The following is a 13790-nucleotide window of genomic DNA, read 5'->3' as shown; positions in this document are numbered from 1 at the left end:
TTATAAATGAGGCATATATCTACATGTTTCGACAGATTCCTATTGTTAACATATTAGTGAGTGGGCTTTCTATAAAGCAGTACTTGGGTAGTCTATGCTTTCATGTGTTTGTTAAAGTAGCTTTTATTAAAATGCTTTAATTATCATCTGGAGGCTTACTGCCTCTGTCTACTAAACTAGGCCTAGTCAGGGAAGCTTCTAGCCTACATACCATCTAATCTAGACCTAGAATGTTTTCAGCTTCTGAGACTTACTGCTGAATAAACTCACCCTTTCTAGCTCTTTCTGAACTCTGGCTGCTGGATCAACTCAACTGTTTTGGCTCAAAACTTCTCTCCAAGCTGACTGATTCAAACTGACTTCTCCCAGTCAGACAGAATCGCTCTGCTTGGCCTCAAACTGACTTGAGTAATGTGTTCTAATCTTCTGGCTCCTTCTCTGGCTCATTCTTTCTTGACCTGTGTCTAGCTCTTCAACCTGTCTCCATAAAACAGCCAACATGTCCTGGTTAAAACTCCCCCCCTGTCCTCTCTCTCTGCATTGCTCTCTCTTAAGTTGCTTTTTCCTCTCCTCATGAGAATTGGGCATATTATATTCTGTCAAATTGTTCTCTGATTCATCACTTTGTCTGCCTCTTAATTAGACATCACTTTCAAACATGGGTGCTTCTTTCTACAGACTAACTTACCTTCATTGTTTGGGAGGAAAGGTGTGTGCTAAGGGCGTGTCTGTGTTCCAGCCAGAGTAGCCATGTTGCTGCATAAAAGTGAGGCTATGTACTGTATGCATTGTCTTTACTTATTTCAATGTTTGTAGATTACTTGCTTTCTTTAACATTCTGAAATCTGAAAACACCTTAAATTCTGATAAGTGCTAATGATAATGATAATATATTACAAAATGTAGTAATTGATGTTTTAATGCAACTTAGACATGAAATGTCATATTTTATGGTATGATGTGGCAACATAGATCAAGAAAGTTGGTATTGTATGTCTGGCAGATCTGTTTGCTTCCTGAGTTCTTTTTGTTGGATCTGTGTGTGATGTTTCAGCACACAGTTTTGTGAGGCTGTTATTGTGTTGCTGAAGCGGATGAATTCAGATCGAAGTGCAGGGCTCTTTATCCCATTGTACTTCAAACTTTAAAGTGGTAGATTTCTCTTTGGCTTAACTTCCTATTGTTTTAAGTGATTCTCTGTATTGCTCAAGGCTGTTCTCTTATTTTACGGTTCCCATTGGAAGCCTTATCATTCAGGAGAATAATTGCTTAGACTTGAATGCAATTTGCATAGATTTCTATTGGCTGGTTTGTGTTTATCTTTAGCTTAAAAATCTGTCCATAGTTACTTTTCTCCCAGTAAATCCCCACATGATACTATGGCTCAGGGGAGTAAACATTCTAGAAAACTTAAATTTGAATGTATACTTCCCATACTTATTTATTGGTTTATATTATAAAATTTAAAATTTGATGGGGTGTGACCAACATGTATTATAAAAACAATTTATTGAAAAAAATGAAGTCCATATATGTGTCTTTCCTTTAATGTATTTGTTAATTCAACAGTATAAAGGACATCTGCTTGCTGAAATACCAACAGAACATAGTATAAAGAAGTCATCCATTTTCTGTTAGCAAGTTCCTTTCCTAGCATAAATGCATGCCTGTCTTCCAGGTTTTTTAGTTCCTTTTACACTATTTGTTATTAGTTCCAGCTTCTTTAGCAATCCCAGAAGTCTGGCTGGATTATAATGATAAAATATTAATCTACTTTTAAGAGTGCATTGTGGATATTTAGGTAGCTTTCCTGTGATGAATCTTTTCTAAGCAGTGGCTCTGGACTCAACTCCTAAAGGCTTTTATAAATGGAAGCATGGCATTAGATTCTAGAAACACATAGGTGCATTGCACTCTCTAAGCCTTCTGGTCTGCAGCCTTTCATGCCATTATTTTTGGTTAGACTGGTGTTGGCTCCTAACAGTTGTCCCTTTCCCCAGGCAGCAGTGACATTTATATGCTTGACATGTTTTTCACAGAACTGCTCAATAGCTCCCTTCAGCATTGGGACAGTCCCAAGGAAGAGAGAGAAAGGCAGTCCTTTTATCCTGGCCCTGTGCAGCCACCAAGCTGGTCAGAGCAGACAACTCCGGTTCTCTGAGAATAAGGTCTGCTCTATTTTCCTTGGTACTGGGTACCTGTGTCTGGAATGGGGCGTGGGAATGTCTTTGAAGTTCTCCGCTTCTCTGAGGATCCTGGGAAAGAATCAGACTTAGAGCGTCACAAAGCTTCAATATTCTGCTATTTCTGTCTGACTAAATACTTGATTTGGTAAGCTTTCCATTAGTTTCTAGAATTTTGAGAAAGTGCATTTTGATAGTGTATGGCTGTTTTCTTATTGCTCTGGGGAGAGAAAGAGGGCCAGTCAAAATCCTCTGCCTTGCCATTTTTGCTGATAGAGGGTTTTATATGGGCATAGTTCTGTCTTGATGTGCTAAAAGTTGGCTAATGGAAGGCCATCCAATGGAGAGTCATTGTAGGCAATTGTAGATAGAGGGTGTTAGAGTGAAAGGGGAGACTTCTGGCCCTGAAACTAGACTTTCAAATTTGTAGGTGGCCTCCTGGAGCAGAAAATGAAGGAGTGGCGAGAACTGAGTGTAGGAAAACAGGAATAGTCAAGGTGTATTAAAATTTTTGTGAAAAAGTAGCATCTGTGTGTGCTAGGCAGAGCACTTCCAGAAGACTGTTCAGGTTGCTGTGTCTCAGAGCGAGGAACTGAGCAGAGGCACAGCTGCAGCAGGAGCAGAGACAGTTCACTGAGAGGAGGTACGTTTCTAAAGGAGGCAGCAGGCCAGAGCAGAGAGTTGGTGGCTCAGACAGCCCCCCTGTACACTGTGGTGTGTGCATTCATGTGTCTCTAGCATTTACCTGTCTGCCTGTCTTATCTATCTATGTGTCTGTGTATCACCTATCATCTATCTGCTACGTGTAGTTGTGCATAGAGCTTCATGTTTTATATGACTAACATCTTAAATTCTCACTCAGGGGTGTGTATTTGGAATTACGATATAATGAAGCATGGCATCTTTAGACTCTGGAGTTCTTCTGCGCAGTACTTTCAGCTTGTTCTAGCTGCCTATAAGCGGTGGGCAGATGGTAGTTTTTTATGTTCTGGTTTCTCGAGACAGGGTTTCTCTGTGTAATTAGCACTAGCTATCCTGGGCTTGCTTTGTAGGCCAGGCTGGCCTGAAACTCACAGAGGTCCACCTGTTTCTGCCTCCCTGAGTACTGGGATTAAAGGTGTGCACCACCATGCCCAGCTTTTCCCCCCCATATACTAATTTTGTAAGAGTTTATATCAGGCCCTCTTTATCTCACTTTCTGCCCTATTCACGTGACCCAATAGGACCTTTTTATTATTTTTTAAAAGCAAAAAAAATTTTGCAATTTACTGTAGATTAATACATTTTCTGCTTGCCTTGAACCTTCCTTTTCTTAACCTTTCCTCTCTCTCCCTCTCTCTCTCCATCCCTCCATCCCTCTTTCTTTCTTTCTTTCTTTCTTTCTTTCTTCCCTTCTCTTCTGATCATGCAAAAACAAACAAAAGCCAGGAGTGGTGGCACATGCTTTTAATGCCAGCACTCAGGAGGAAGAGATAGACAGTTCTCTGCGTTTAAGGCCAGCCTGATCTACATAGAGAGTTTCAGAAAAGCCAGGCCAAGAGAGAGGCCCTGTCTCAAACAAACAAGCAAACAAACAAAGAAAAATGAAACAAAACCCCAAAAAGCAAAAGACCCCCAAACATATGACAGAGCAGAACAAAAATCCCACAGCTTTTGCCTCAAAAAGATTGAGAGTTTATTATAATATACTAATAGTTTATTTTCGAGCCAAATATGAGTTGACCATATCCCAAGAACACAGACTTAAGTCACCCCAAATATCATGTTCTAACATGTTATTAATTTCATGAAGTTTCTTAGTAGAATAGTGCCCTGGTTTTATTATCAGCTGCAAGTTAGAGTCACCTAGGAAGAGAAAGACTAGTTTGAGGTATTGCCCAGAGGAGACTAGCCTGTCTGTGAGCTGGCTGGCCTGCTGATGGCCTGGGAGGGCCCAGCTGCACCATCCAGGTAGGCCTGGGCTGGAAGAAAGAAGCCAGAGCAGGAGGCAGGGAGAGCTCCGAGCAAAAGCAGCACGCCTCCAGGCTTCTGCTTTTGTCCCTGCCCTGACTCACTTTGATGATGCCTTATGACGGGGTGGTAAGATGAAAGAAACCTTTTCCTCCCCTAAGTTGCTTTTGGTCAGACTATTTTTGTTTGTTTGAAAATTTTGTACAGTGTGGTATGATCATACTTACTTTCCCTCCCCTAAATCTTCCTCAATCCATTCCCACTTTCCTTCCCCCAACTGTGTGTCCTCTCTCCCCCAGCCAATATCAATTTGTGCTGTCAAGTATTCTTGGATGTGTGCCTTTCCACTGAAGCACGTTCAACTTACTGAGCCCACTAGAGGAAGCTGACCCCTTTCCCCCCCGCTTTGAGAATATCCATAGGTCCTCAGTTAGGGTAGAGCTCTGTGTCCCACTCCCCTCTCCATGCTGGCATGCCATGTGCCTTAGGCTTGCACAGGTCTGTGCGAGGGAGTGCTTCTGTGCAGCTGTCCGGCTGTCCAGCTGTACCCTGAGGACACTGCTTGTAATCACCACTGCATCTGGCTTGTGTACTCTTTCTGCCTCCTATTCTGCAGTAGTTTCTGAGTCTTTCCAGGGTCAGTCGCCTAAGATACCTACATTAAGATTCATAGTAGTAGCAAAATTACAGTTATGAAGTAGCAACAAAATAATTTCATAGTTGGGATCACTACGACATGAAGAACTGTATTAAAGGGCCACAGCATTAGGAAGGTTGAGAGCCACTGCCTTAGAGGGAGGCCTGTGTTATCTGTGTTGTATTAAGTTCTGGACATTCTGCAGTCTGATCAGTGTTTTATCCTTACAACAGAAAAGCATCCAAAAATACAGAACAAAGAAAGTCAGACATCAGAGCTCCTTATCTACATGGGTTGACATGCCAGAGAAAGGGGTTGCAGCAGAGCAGGGAAGTTTCTGCTGTGTGCCTCAGAAGTTGACATAATCTTAGCGTTTGGGTTGGTGGAAGCTAATATACTTGTTGAGGGCTGAGGATGTTAGGTCAGACACAGGTAAAATAGCTAAGGGAGCTCGAGATAATGATATTGGGCCTGCAGCACTCTACCTTCTCCACTGTCACTGACGGCTTTCTCTGAGCAGCCCGCCTTTGTCGATGTTCAGTGACATGTTGCTTCCTGGGGTTTTTGTTCACCTTCTCTTCCTCCCTTCTCCTTCCTTTCTCCCTCCTTCCCTCCACTCTTCTTTGTAGTGAGAACTTTTGAGGTTTGTTTTTGTTCTTAAAAACACAGAACTATTATAAGAATATGTTTTGCTTTTAATTCCAGGAGTGGGGATATGGGATTGCTTCACAGCAGGTGACTGACTTGCCTCATGCTCTAGCGGGGCCATAGTTCTGTCAGCTGCATAGTTTCTGTGAGCACATGACATTTGGAATTCTGGGACCTTTCAGGGGTTATGTAGAAGCTAGAGCCCTGAGGGTGGGTTGTTGGTTGGTTGTTGAATGCTGTTGGTCATGGTTTGTTAAGTCGTTGTGTTCAAAGAAACAAGGAGAAGACATTAGACATTCTGATGGAGAAGATGAAACTTACCCCAAGGAGCTCCTGATCAGCAGGACACAGCCTCCCCTCACCTCGCTATCCTTTTTCCCCTCCTGTCTAGTGTCAGGGAGTTGAAAGGGTGGAAGAAAAAAGGAACCCACGAAGTAGCAAACACTGGCTGCACTTTCTCCATCTCTCCCTCCTTTCCTTCCCTCTTTCTATCCCTTCCTTCCTTTTCTCCCAGGACCTGATGCATTGTAGGTGATCTTCTGTACCCTCACCTGAATTTGTAATTTCTTCAGGAAGGAAAAAAACAAACAAACAAACAAAAAAAACCAAAAAAACAAAAAACACCCAAGTGTTAAGAGTGTGACATTTGACTTCATATTTGGTCTGCTTTAGAGGAAGGTATAATTAAAACAGGTTTTTTTTTTTTTTTGCTTAAATTTTATTTGAGAACTATTAATTTGTACTAAATAAATGAGAGGCCAGATGTTGTGGCACTGGCCTTTAATCTAAGCACACAGGAGGTAGAGGCAGACAGATCTCTTTGAGTTCTATATATAGATCTCTGTGTGTCTATATAGTAAGTTCCAGGTCCTAGTCAAGGCTACATAGTGAAACTCAGTTGAAGAAGAAGAGTGATCTGAACAAATATTTCCATATGTAATAAATATAGGATGGATATATATATATATGAACAAATAAAAAGAACTAAATCTAATTGAGTCCTGTACAATGACATTTTAGTCGAACTACACTTGTGACAATGGCTCAATAAGATTATGTCACTTACTGATGTAGCTTTCTTAGTGTGAATACATCTGTGGTCTTTGTACAACATTGACATTACCTAAGTGTCCCTGTGACTAAGGGTAGGTGCTATATTCAATGTGGACTTTATTTTTTCCTTATTCATTTGGTAAATCGCAACACTCCTCAGCTCAGGCAGATTATTTTCCAGTTACCGGAGGATGAGAGGTTTTTAATCTTTGCTGAGTCAACTTGTACAACCCGTTTAATACATAATTAAATTCCTCTTGTCTAGTCCTCAAAATAAGCTGATCTTATTCTCTGTCACTCTCTCTTCTCATTCTCCCTTTCCCTCTGGCCTTCACACCTCATATATTTAACATTATATGTCCAGGTTTGTAGGCATTTTAAGGACAAGCAGTGGGATGAAATATATCTAAATTTCCATGTATGTTGTTAATTTCTACCCTAGAGGCTTTCATTATTTGGAACTCTGAAAAAATCTCGGTATATTTTAAAATACAATTTCAAAAATGTATTTTAAAATGTAGACCTCTTGGCAATTTGAGAATATTTTATCTAATGATCTGTATGTTATTATCCTTTTAAATATCTGTCAATAAATGGATTTGAAAAAGAAAGATATGATCAAAGCAGTTTAATTGCTCCCTAAGAGTATTTTACCAAGTAATACAAGGGCATGTGTGCCACACATGCGCACATGCACGCACACACACACACACACACACACACACACACACACACACGCTTAATTGTAAAAGGAGAAGAGTGTGTAGACTGCTTATTGCAAGGAACAATATGAAAAGCATTTTCCCCAGCATATTGGTTTAGAGAATGTTAATAATTCTCATGACTACTAATGAAGTGTAATGATTTTAAGGAAATTCTACTTATGGCTGAGTATTTAATACTTAATAATATTTAAAATATTCTTATGCTGTTATGTAAAGGAACACCCAGAACTATTATTGACAACTTTATACCAGGCCTATCAGATGTCTAGGAATTTTATATAACTGCTGAAAAATATTCACAACATACTTGTACAGTTCTGATTTACAGAAAGGTCAGCAACACTGTTTCAGGAATGCTTCCTGTACAAGTTAATAATAAAGTAAGACCGATTAGCCAATAATTCTATTTATAAGAAGTAATTCTTTTGAAATATTCCTGAGTCAATCTAGAAGCTCCTAAAGTTTAAGGTAAAAAAAGAGTCATCTTTAGATATTTTTTAAAGAAGTTAATCAAATACCAAAAGGTTTAAGACATTTGATTAAATATGATCACATATTACTGAGAAAACATTTATTAGCACTCGTTTAACAGGAGTGATAATTGAGAGACTTGAAAGATGAGAGCACAAAATTACATAGCAGATGGAAACTCCTGAGAGAACCTTGGTTGAACAGAAACCAGATTCCAGTTTTGTACCACTGGAATTTTTTTTAAAAAATCAATATTCAGTTTTTAAAAACTTGGAATTAATTCCCTTTTAATCCTCACCATATTTGGGGTCATATCTTGCCTATACACAAAATTTATCTCTTTTTACAGTTTATAATATTCTTTTGAATATTTAATTTTATACTTCCTCATACAATAATCAGTCATTTTGCTTTAGAACAAAAATTACTTTTTGTTTTTTAAATTGAGATTATTACATCATTCCTCCTTCCCCTTTATTCCTTCAAAACCTCCCCATACCCCTCCTTGCTCACTTTCAAACTTATGACCTCTTTTTCATTAATTATTGTTACATGCATATAGATATAAGCATACATATTCCTAAATATATAAATACAATCTGCTCAGTCTGTATAATATTACTTGTATGTATGTTTTCAGGGATGGCCATTTAGTATTGGATAACCAGTCAGTGTGCTTTTATTCCTGAGAAAGACTATTTCTCTTGCTCTTAGCATTCTTTTGTGGCTTTGGTTTCTTTGTATAGAGTTTGGGCCTCATGGATTTCCCCATCCACCATAGCATATCTTTTTTTTTTTTTTTTTTTTTTTTTGTCCTTGTTCTGCTCATGTTAACCAGTCATGTTGAGACACTATGAGTGTAACTTCTGACATTGCTAGGAGATGCAATCCCCACAGCAAACTCTCTGATCTTCTGATTTTTACCATCTTTTCATCCCATCTTCTGCAACATTCCTTGAGCCTTAGGTGCAGGAGTTATTTTGCAGAAGTATCCTTTAGTACTGGATACCACAACCCTGCAGTTTTATTAACTGTGGTGTTCTATGGTGGTCCCCATGTGTTACAAAGCGAAATTTCCACGATGAAGGGTGAGTCCTGCACTTATCTGTATATAGGTATAAGGACATATTTAGAATGTGGTTAGGGATTATATGGTTTAGGAAAGTGATGGTTGTAGGTTCCCCTCCAGAATCTATGACCTTACCTATCTCTGGGCTAGGTCTCAGTACCAGGCGTAATAGTCCTCTTGTTGAATGGGTCTTAAGTAAAGTTAGAGTTGCTGCTTACCATCAACATATGCATGTCACCACTCTATCCTTAGGCTTGTTGTGCCAGGTTAGTTCTTGTGCTTCAGAAGCACCATAGGTAGGTAGGACTGCTGGTTGCATCAGGAACATCAGAACTGAGTTTGTCCTCTTCCCCTGTGGCCTGGCAAGGCATTGCCATTAGGGGGAAGTGATTGAAAAGCAGGCAACAGAGTCTATCAGAGACAACCCTGCTTCCTGTACTAGTGGACTTATGTGAATCCTAAACTGCCTATCTGCTACATCTATATAGGGGGCCTAGGTCCAGTCCAGTCCATATCTAATCCTTGGTTGGTGCTTCAGACTTCACAGGCCTCTCTGGGCCCTTGTTAGTTGGCTCTGTTGGTCTTCGTGTGGAGTTCTTGTTAACTCTAGGTCCTTTTATCCTTCCCACACTTTTCCACTAAACTCCCTATGCTTTGCCCAATGCTTGGCTGTGAGTCTCAGCATCTTTATGGACCTACTGTTGAGTGTAGTCTCTCAAAGCACAACTGATAGGCTCCTGTCTGCAAGCATAGTGGAGTATCATTAACAGTGTCAGGGGTTGGCTCTCCATGGGTTGGGTTTTGGGTTGGGCCAGACATTGATTGGACAGTCCCTCAATCTCTGCTCTGTCTGTTGTAATTTTATCCCTGCATGTCTTGTAGGCAGGGTAAGTTTCATAGCTGTTGTGAATAGGGTAGTAGTAAACATTGCCAGTGTCTGCAGAGTAGGATGCCAAGTCCTTTGGGCATATGCCAAGTAGTGCTATAGCTGGGCCATATGACAGATTATTTTTTCTTTTCTTTTCTTGGATTCTCTATACTGATTTCCAGAGTGACTGTACCAGATTGCAATCCTGCCAACAGTGAATGAGGGTTTCCCTTTCCCCACAACCTTACAGCATTTGTTCTCAGTTTTTTTTTTTTTTTGGATCCTTGTCATTCACAATGGGGTGAGATGAAATACCAAAGTTGTTTTAATTGGGATTTGCCTAGTTGCTAAGGATGACATGCACTTTTTGACATATTTCATAGCCATTTTTATGTCTTTATTGGGTACTTTGTTCTGATCCGTAGTCCATTTTAAAATTTCCTTTTTATTGAAAATAATTTTTCATACAGTATATTCTAATAACTCTTTTTCCTGCTTCATCTCTTCCCAGCTTTTCTACCTATCCTACTCCATGGCATGAGAAACATACAGACCCAACCCATAAAAAACATAAAATCAGAAAACATAGTATATTATCAAAAGACCAGCAAGGTTTAAAAAAAATGCCAAAAAAAAAATAGCATTATGAGACAAAAAATAGCATTGATTTCATGGGGATGGGGCCTTCCCTTAAGAGTGGTTCATAATCCATTAGAAAAAAATTAGTTTTTCTTTTGTGAGTCAATTGGAGATAGCTTCTGGGTTAGGGATGAAAGCTCATGTCTGTTTCCCCTCTTAGTGCTGGCACCCATCTGGCCTAGGCCCTTGCTGCCAGAGTCTCTGTGTATTCATCGTGTGTATTCGTATGCATCATTTCTGTTGTGTGTGGAAGGCATTGTTTCCTTGGTGTCTTCCATCCCTGCTGGCTTACAGTCTTCCCATATCCTTTTTTGAATAGCTCCCTGATCCCTGAGAGGAGAGGTTTGATGAAGACATCAAATTTGGGTTTTTCAGTCTTTACACATTGTCCAGTCTCTATATTAGTTCCCATCTCCTGCAAGAGAAAATTTCTCTAGACACTGATCTATGGGTATAGCAGAATGTTGTTAGGAGCCATTTAATTGCTATATTACTTTAGCAGAACAGTAGTATTTAGCATATTTAGTCTGAGGTTCTTGGCCACCTAGCAGTGTCAGGCATGGGTTACATCTCATATAATGGACATTAAACCTCATCAGATAGTGATTGATTACTCCCACAACTTTTGTGCCCCTAGTGCACCAGTGTATCTGCAGGTAGGTCACTGATGTACCTCAAAGGATTTGTAGCTGGATTGGCCTTTACTTTTCTTTTTGTGGTAGCCTGCAAAGTGCCTTTCAGTATCATGGTTGAAGGTTCTATGTATATGTCCAGTGAATTGTATAATACAGTTTTCAGCACTGGGGCCTTAACCTTCAGTTGTAGAGAGAAACCAATAGTCTGAGTTGTTTGGGGGTTTCCATGGGGTGCCCTTGCAAGCAAAGAGCTCAATTAGATGGAATGTATTTCTGGTACTGGAGGTTTCACTTGGTATTGAAGATGTCCAGTGGGGCTTTTTCTCTCCTGTTAATTTGGTGATTTCATTTAGATTTTGTTGGTTTATTTATATATTGGTGATCCATTTATGTTTCTTCTGTATATTTTAAGAAGCCTCTACTGTATTACATTTCCATATGACTCCCCAAATGAACCTTTTAGGAGTTCCTCCCTATACTTCATCTCTTAACCTCTCTTCCTTCCTCCTCCTGACTTAATCCTCTTGTTCTAGGTGCCCTCATTGTCTCTCCATAACTATATATTCTATTGCTCCTTCCTTGGGAGATCCTGGACTCTTCCTCGGCCCTTTGCCTTATCCCTAATACCTATTCTATATGAATTATAGGATGCTTATCAAAGTCTTCAAGCTAACATCCACATATAAAAGAATATAGACCATATTTGTCATTTTGGGTCTGGGTTACCTTACTCAGGATAATTCTAGCTCTGTCCACTTACCTATGAATGTTATGATTTTTTTTAGCATCTGAGTAATATTCCATTATGTAGATATACCACATTTTTTATATCCACTCATCTGTTTATGGACATCTAGGTTGTTTCCATTTTTTCCCCAGTCAATTTCTTACTTGGATCATTTGTTTCCTTGACCTTTTGTTTTTTAAGTTCTTTGTATTGTGGGTATTAATTTTGAATCAGCTGTGTAGCTAGCAGAATTTTTCGGTTTTGTGAAGTCCTACTTGTCAATTTTTGGGTTTAATTCCTGGGCATATGGAGTCTAATTCAGAAGGGCCTTTCATACACCTTTTATGGCCTGTGGGGTTTTGTTTTTGTTTTTGTTTTGTCTTTACCAGTTTTAGTGTTTTAGGTTTCAAATTGAGGTCTTTGATCCACTTGGAGCTAATTTTTGTGCAGGGTGATAAATATGGGTCTACTTTCACTCTGCATGTGGACATGGATTTTTACCAGCATCATTTTTTTGAAGTTTTTTTTCACGTGTATGCTTTTTGCCTCTTTTCCAAATATCAGATATTTGTAGTCATTGAGTATTCATGTTTGAGCCTTCCATTTTCCATTTATCTATATGTCTGCTTTGTAATAGTACCATATTGTTTTTATTACTATAGCTCGGTAATGTATGTTGATGTCCAGAATGACCATCCATCCAGCATTAGGTTTCTCACTCAGGTTTGTTTTCACTATCTAGGATATTTTCTGGTTCCGTATGTTCTTTTTTTTTTTTCTTTCTATTTCTGTGAAGAATGTTGTGGGTATTTTTGATGGAATTACATTGAATCTGTAAATTTGCTTTTGGTAGGATGCCCATTTTCACAATATTCAACATGGGTATCTCCATTTTCTAGTATCTTTCTCAGTCTCTTTAGAGGTGTGAAGTTTTCACCTTAGAAGCCTTTCATCTGCCTAGTTAGGTGTATTTCAAGACATTTTATTGTCTTTGATGCTATTGCAAATGAAATTGTGTTCATGAGTTTCCTCAGTGTGTTTGTTGTTGTATAAAGGGCTACTGGTTTTTGTAAGTTGATTTTGTACCCTAGCACTTTGCTGAAATTGTTGATTGTTTCTAGACATTTTCTGGTGGATTTTTTTTGCAAACCCTATGCTTATCGATATCATCTACAAATAGAAAAATAAGTCAAAATATCCCTATTTGTATTTCCTTTATTTCCTTCTGTTGCTGGATTGCTCTGGCTAGGGTTTCCAAAACTATATTTAAAAAGGAGTGATTATCTTGGACAGCCCTTTTTCATCTCTGATTTTAATGGAACTGGCTTGAGTTTTTCTCCAGTTAGGATAATGTTGCTTGTGGGTTTGTTCTATATAGGCCTTTTAATTTTAAGGTATGTCCAGTTCAGTCTCACTCTTGTCTAGGACTTTTTAACATGAAAGCTTGCTTTTTCTGCAGCTACTGATATGATCATATGATTGTTGTGTTTAAATCCATTTATATAACACACTATATTTATTGGCTTACATATGTTGAGTTACCCCTTCATTTCTGAAATAAAGCCAACTTAGTCAATGATGTTCTTGATATGTGCCTGTATCCAATTTTCTGGTGTTTTGAGGATTTTTTGCATCTGTATTCATCAAAGAAATGGTCTGTAGCTTTGCTTTGTTATTGTTGCTGTATCTGTACTTGCTTTGTATATTAAAGTTATACTGGCTTCATAGATCACCTTTGTGAGTGAGCCTCCTATTTCTACTTCTTTGAGTAATTTAAGAAGTTTTAGTTATAGTTCTTTGAAAGTCTGGAAAAATTCTGTGAATCCATCTGGACCTAGAATTTTTTTTCCCCTTAAGTTAGTGGAAAGGTTTTGCTTCACTCTCCTCCTTTGTTATGGGTCCGTTTAAGTTGTTGGTCATTTCTTGGTTTAACTTAGGTAGTTTGAAAACTCATCCACTTCTTTTAGATTTCTGATTCTGTCAATTTAAGTTAGTCATCTTTTTCTTTTCATTGTAAGTTGTGTCAAATGTCTGTCTATCTTGTTTTTTTTTTTTTCTTCAAAGAACCAGCTCTTACATTTATTGTTTCTTTTTCATTAATTTCTGCCTTGATTTTTACTACTTTTTTCCCCATATACTGGTTTTGGATTTGGTTTGTTTGTTTTCCAAATTCTTGAGTTGCATC

At 38.8% G+C, this 13790-nt stretch overlaps 1 protein-coding gene across 4 annotated transcripts in view; it reads left to right on the top strand.

Moving 5' to 3' along the window:
* Nucleotides 1–13790, top strand: part of Sdhaf3 (succinate dehydrogenase complex assembly factor 3) — a 47176-nt gene that overhangs the window by 25605 nt on the left and 7781 nt on the right. The window contains exon 1 of one of the 4 annotated variants that reach the window (XR_007831286.1): nucleotides 2203–2331. The exons of 2 other annotated variants lie outside the window; for them this stretch is intronic. The gene's annotated coding sequence lies outside the window, so the exon portion shown is untranslated. Of the gene's footprint in view, nucleotides 1–2202; nucleotides 2332–3983; nucleotides 4134–13790 lie in introns of those variants that run through there. One more of the 4 variants, XR_007831285.1, reaches the window with a different exon arrangement.

Source organism: Acomys russatus, chromosome 10 (genome assembly GCF_903995435.1).
Source record: "Acomys russatus chromosome 10, mAcoRus1.1, whole genome shotgun sequence".
Taxonomy (NCBI): Eukaryota; Metazoa; Chordata; class Mammalia; order Rodentia; family Muridae; genus Acomys; species Acomys russatus.
This window is presented reverse-complemented; position numbering and strand designations above follow the sequence as displayed.